The 6,772-nt window shown below is 40.7% G+C and overlaps 1 non-coding gene across 1 annotated transcript; it reads left to right on the top strand.

The window, feature by feature from the left end:
• The first annotated feature begins 4,765 nt into the window (after positions 1 to 4,765).
• Positions 4,766 to 4,836, top strand: trnag-gcc (transfer RNA glycine (anticodon GCC)). Its single transcript has one exon. It is a non-coding gene; the product is annotated as a tRNA-Gly (tRNA).
• The last annotated feature ends 1,936 nt before the right edge of the window (positions 4,837 to 6,772 follow it).

Genomic DNA, 6,772 nt, shown 5'->3' with positions numbered 1-6,772 from the left:
CGGCTACAAGACAGCACGCATGAACAGGTAGGCGAAACAGCCCTACACAGCCCTGTCGCAGCATACGAATACCGTTATTAAATTCTTTAGATACGCGATTCCATATTATATTAGCAGAAAAGCTTAAAACTACCACTTTTTCACACGCTATTTCACATGCTAGTTAAATACTTCGATGCTTAAAATCGTTAGGGAGAAATGGAATACTGGTGTGTATTTTTTTCTTTAAAGTACCAAGACCAGCTATATACTGTATGTTTATGTTCCAAAATTAATATCATTTATGGCCTTCACACGCGTTACAGTATGCTCCTATTCTTTTTATGCTCAGCTACTAAGATTTCCCTTCAGTGGTAAAATTCAATATCTACAACGGGCACAGCAAAGACGTTTACTGTACTGTAAGTCTTTCTACGACAGACCAACGGACCACGAGTGCCCCTGTTGGTCAACCAATCACGTACTGCGGTGCCACGCGTCATCTTGCGTCACACTGAGCGACGCCACCTGCGGTACGTGTCTGTAACGCGCACTTTGAATGGCTGCATCTGTATAAGGAGGATAAGGATTTTGAAGTTGACTCGAAATCTGATAGGTAACCAGTGCAAGGACTTGAAAACAGGTGTAATGCATCCCTGATAGGATTCTTGCTGTCATATTCTGAACATATTGAAGATTGCTCAGTGTGGATTTAATTTCCCCAGTGAACAGGATGTGCATTTATTAATTCTAGAAAAAAAGCTTTTCTTGATTTCTCTAGTTCCCTTTAAAATAAACTATTATTCCGCAATGCAGAGTATTACATGGCCAGTATTTACACATGATATTTGTGATTTAAAGAAATTAACACAAGCAGCTTTTGGAGATTTTAAGTGTTGGCTGAGTTATTGCAGGATAAAAGACTAGAGATGTTGGCAAGAAGAAGATAATTTGGGGAAAGCTGAGGAATACACTTATAACAAGAACACTTCCTAATGGGGTTAGGCATACTTTTGATGAAGATGATGAAGTTAACAGACTATATGTTTACATAGATACTGAAATAAGGATTGTATTTTAGATTATGTGTAGTTGCTGGCATTGAACTGTGTGTTGGATGCACATGAATTGAAGGAATGGGCAAACATAGCTGATGCGGATCCACAGAGCCAGCATATTAAGATGTTTATAATTAGAGGCAATTTGTTTAAATAACTAGGTATGGATACTGATGTGCAAGAGAGGTGGAAAGGCTGTTTCCTTAAGCCAGCACTATAAAATATTTTATTCACAGTGAGATGCTGCCATTTCATCGTGGGTTTTTAACACTGTGTATAGTTCCATCCACACAGTGCCTTTACTTCCATCCATTTCTAATCTCTTTATCCAGTACAGAGGATTTGGAGCCTATCCCAGTAAGCAACGGACACAAGGCAGAATACACCCTGGACATAGCGCCAGTCCATCACAGGACAGACAGACACAAACACACACACACCAGGGCCAGTTTTCCCATAAACCAATTAACTTACCAGTATGTTTCGGAGTGCGAGAGGGAGTCATATCACACATATGGAGAAAAACCATGTAACCCAGAGAGAACATGTAAACCCCACACACACAGGATGGCAGAAATTGAACCTAAGACCCCAGTGCTGCAAGATAGCAATGCTAACCACTTCGCCACCATTATAAATGGATGGGTATCTTAGTTATCTTTCTGGTTCACAGGTTTGCATGCATAATTTAATTTTGAAAGCCACTGAGACATCAGGTACTACTGTTGTATTTATGAAAAAGAAACAAAACAAAAAACATACTAACAACTGTGCCATCCTACTCCTTAGTTAATACATTTTATTATTCATAAACAGTTAACATTGTTAGCAAAATATTTTGAATTATATTTAACCCTATTTTTTCTTTAGTTTTGTATTTAACTTATTATATGATAGTCAGACTTAATGTATATTTGAACAATGAAAATATATTTTTACAAGATGCGGGGGAAAGTGCAACAGCTTATTACAGTGCTAAATTTAATATTATTGATTGCTAATAGTTTATGCTAACACCTAACTTTCTTAATTAGATGTATTTAAAACAGTGAACTAAGTGTAACATACTATTCAGAAATACAATCGAAAATAGTTTTGTGGTGTTTGTATGGATGAAACGTTTCTAAAATGTATAACGTAACAAAATTAAAGACGATTAAAATCTGTAATCTTTCCACTTGTAATGTCATTAGACAGAACAACACGTTTCTGGTTTGTTTTAATTAGTATTAGTTAGTAGTTAGTAGTTTTAATTTAATTAGTATTGCAATTCGCACTGATTCCCTTGCGAAGATATGGACTTAAGAATATTCGTGCCTGGTCAAAAAATGGCATTAAGCACTTAAAATTAATATGGTTAATAATAGTAAACTGTAACATGCTGTAACAAGATCGGTTAAACTGCGAAGAAAATGCTTTCAGAGAAAATGTTTCAGGTGTGAAGAACATAGATCTCCAATGCAATTTCAACCAAACCTGTTCCCACACACCCTGCCCCCACTACCATTAGAATATACACAAAGCACTGAAATCTTTCGAGCTAATGATCAGGTGACCCGAGAGAGAGCGAGAGAAACACCAAGGGGTGCGGAACCAGGGAACTATTTACATGGAAAACGGGCGATCTCCCCAGACTGTCCGCCCGTTTCACTGTTACCTGGATACCTCTTTATTTAGAACTCACTAACACTGATTTTTAGTTTCGAAGGATTCAAGTAGGGTTTTAGATGAAAGGCAGCGACCTTAATCAAGCCCAAATCATAATTGAACCCATTCAGAGCCTACATTACATTTTAGCGTTTCATTCTGAGCAGAAGACCCTCACACCTGAAGAAGGCTTGCGTTTTCTCTCTTCTCTTTTAAGCATGTGTACAATGTGTAATACAATTACAATGTGTAATTACAATGCGAATCGTATGAGGGTGGGGGGGAGGTGTCTTTCGCTGGAAATCTCGCCTGCTTCTACTTTACGAGCACAACCCCCTCTCTGCCGGAGTGCTGGCTGTGACGAATTAAACCGGTTTCACAGGTTTCAATCACAGACCATGTGACATGGGAGTCAGGAAACTAACACACAGCGCCACCGGATTTGATAACACTATAAAAACGCTATAAAATAATGTGACTAGGCACAGAACAAGTTTACAGCACAGTACAATAATAAATGCTGACCATGACTTTAGAAGCATAAATTGCCTTACACTCAATTTAAACACAAGCTGTCTTTAGCCCTCTAAGCTGGTTCATACAGAAATGTAGAGATCCAGGCTCAGAACACACAGCTTCATTAGCGAATACATATGCAGGACAACTAGAGAAGACGTTTTACAGAGGATGGATTTTTAGAAACATCCCATCAGTGACATCACTGAAGTCAACTCCTAGGCACTGTAACTGTCGTGTGGATAGTTTCACAAGAATCAGACAAAGGTTTAAGCATCGCTTGTTCTAGATAAAACTGCAAAAAAAACAACAACAACCCATAATGTACTTCTTTGCGGCTCTGTTTGCCCAAATCATATATTCACAACGTGAAATCTAGAAAATAATATTACGTAACCAAAATCCGCAATATGGAAACAGAACCTGTGTAATTGTTGATAGATGATGTACTCGTAACATTTTTTCAAGACGAACTACAACATTTAAAAAATGACTTGTATGTACTTGATATCTCTAATCAATCCACGGGTCCCGGCACAAAACGAAACTAAAACGCATACCGTTTCGCGCTTCTTATTAGTTGCTCAAAAGTAATTTGACCGTATGAAATGCATAATATAAACCTAGAAACATATACGTGAGCAGTACTTAAGCACTGTAGTATCGGTGTTAAGACATACCTCTCAAATACTGTAAATCAAGTTAAAAATATCTCAAGACCGATTCTGGTCATAATGAAACCATGTTTCGTGTATGTTTTTTTTAATGTACCGAGACCAGCCATATACTGTATGTTTATGTTCCAAAATTAATATCGTTTATGGCTTCACACGCGTTGCAGTATGCTCCTATTCTTTTTATGCTCAGCTACTAAGATTTCCCTTTAGTGGTAAAATCAGATATGAATATTCAATACTTAAACGGGCACAGTTAAGACATTAAATATACATATACATACTGTATACAGTACAGTTTTCATACGGTAATATGTTTATGTTCCTAAATCAATCTCTTTTATGAGCATGTGAAAGGCATGGTGAATCGATTCTCAAAAATTACTGTACTTTGCATGATTGGAAACAAATGCGTGATTGCGAAATGCTGTGGTGTTACTTTTACAAAGACGGTCAATGAAAAAAAGAATGTTGACCAGGGCAATACTTTGAGTTTACACTTACAGCTTGTCCAAGGTCATTCATTATTAATACTATTAGTAATATCTTCGTTAAAGACTTTGATGGCCACAGCTCAAACATGAGAGGTTGAGCTTTATTAGCTCCACCTTGCGGAAATTCCGGATACTATTATTTTGCTTGTCGTATTATAGGAGAATTTACGGTAACTCGCGGTATTTACCGGTAGCTTGCGGTAGACTGCGTACAGCGTACCGCAAAATAATGCGGTATCGCCCGCGCATTTTGAATGGCTGCATCTGTAGGCTGCCAAAAGTCTCCGAAACCAAATTTTGATAGCAGAAAATTCTCACTCGTCCAGAAGTTTCCTTGGGACCCAACATCCAGCACAGAGTGGTAAAAAAGCGTCTTTTTTGTAGAGCCTTGCAGTGTGCATTGGTGGTTCAGTGGTAGAATTCTCGCCTGCCACGCGGGAGGCCCGGGTTCGATTCCTGGCCAATGCAGTGGCTTTTGCAGCGAGCGGCTCCATCACTTGCATCCCCTTTCAACTCGCAACTGAAAACCCACTGAAGCTTAGAAGCTGTGAGCCAGGTCAGTACCCGGATGAGGATGACCTACAGGGAAAAGCAAAGCTTACAGCTGGAAGCGGTGTTAATGGAGCCAGCGGTGGGACGCTCACCCTGAGGTCTGTGCGGGTCCCAATGCCCCAGTATAGTGACGGAGACGCTGTGTGGTAAAAAGGCGCTGTCTTTTGGATGAGATGTAAAACCGAGGTCATAGCTCTCTGTGGTCATTAAAAGTGACCACCAAAACCTTTGACAAAAGCTCTTGGTAATTGATGGTCTTCAATAATGCTTCTCCTTTAGGTACATTTGAAATCAGCTGAAAAATGCTGTGAAATGGGGGGGGGCACTTCAGGCCAGTGTAGGATTTGAATTTGAATTTTTGAAGAACCATTAAACAGCACGAGAAAGCCCGTACACTGAATTGCAGGGCTTTCTATTCAAAGAAGGACAAAAGAAACTTCCCTGAATTCCATTTTTTGCAGCACAGAGAGGACAGTAGAAACAAGGCCTGTTAGCTCAGTTGGTTTGAGCGTGGTGCAAGTAACGCCAAAGTCGCTGGTTCGATCCCTGTTCGGGCCAGGCAGTCTCCTCCTCTCTTGCCAAAACCTGTTGCTTTCTTGCTGTGGTGAGATTGGTGGTAATGCAAAGACGCCACATACTACCGACAGACGAGAGTGTTGCGGGAGAAGAGAGAAGTGATGGAAGATTGAAGAGTGTCCTAGGTGGAGCCAAGATGAAGTGTCACAATTGCCTAGGGGAGGATTTCAAATGTTTAAGATGGTAAAAATAACCGGAAGTGATCCCCCAGTCCGGCGCAGTCTGACGTACTTCTGTCATATAAAGTAAAACTAGATGTCGAACTGGAGCCTCACCATTTGCATAAGTGAGGCTCCAGTTATACATCTAGTTCACTTTAAATGACAAAACTGAAGAGGCTTAAAAGAGCTGGAGAGGATTTCTTACAACTTTTGAGCCGGCACAGTTTTCGAAAACGTTTTCTTCACGCTGCACTATACAACACAGACAGCCAAGAGTCTCCAAAACAAAACGAATTGACAGATAGGAGAAAAGTCCCAATCGTCCTAAAGTTCCCAAAATCCAGCACTGAGCGTAAACAAAGTGTTCAAGTAGCGTGGGAATGCTACCCCTAATGCTAGCTGGAGTTTGAGCGTCTGGTTCAGAGTTTGCTCAAGAGTTTACCTTTCACAGATGCGCAAAGATGAATGTTGAGGGTGCACGCTACAAGGCGCCTTACAGTGCAGGGAGTGATTAGAGACGATTCGTGACGTGTGCTCGTTCCCATATACCGTACGCCCCGGGTTGCAGTGCTAGGATGACGTCCAATACCGCTTCGGCACGTAACGGCATTATATTCAAGTGCAGGACATGAGGGTTTTATTTTGTTCGTTTTGTTCTGCTCTGCTTTGCTTTGTTTTGCTTTCCATGGCGTTTGTAAGAGCGTCAATAAAAAGGCGATTCCTGCGTCTAACACGAATGTAAGAGCTATTTCAAGAGCGGCTTCTAAAATGCTTGTAGACATTTGTCTGTTGTTGATTGTTTTTTTGTGTCTAACAAAGTGCCATTTTCCTGTCCGGACGGGGAGACTTTATCATTCCCACATGAAGCAACCCTTAAGTCCTCTGAGGTGTGTCTGTCTGCAAGGCTTGTATTTTGGAAAGGTTTTTTTTTTAATGGAGAACGACTTTGAAAAAGGTTTCCGCCGGCGCCTCGCGATCCATGTGAGATTGTAGCAAGAACGCAGCAATGGCGGCGCGCGCTGTAGTCGTGTCCGAGTGGTTAAGGCAATGGACTAGAAATCCATTGGGGTCTCCCCGCGCAAGTTCGAATCCTGCTGACTACGGTGTCCTCCTCA

Source organism: Atractosteus spatula (assembly GCF_055471065.1).
Source record: "Atractosteus spatula isolate fAtrSpa1 chromosome 16 unlocalized genomic scaffold, fAtrSpa1.hap1 SUPER_16_unloc_2, whole genome shotgun sequence".
Lineage (NCBI taxonomy): Eukaryota > Metazoa > Chordata > Actinopteri > Semionotiformes > Lepisosteidae > Atractosteus > Atractosteus spatula.
The sequence above is the reverse complement of the archived record's forward strand: the minus strand, read 5'-3'. Positions and strand labels throughout refer to the sequence as shown.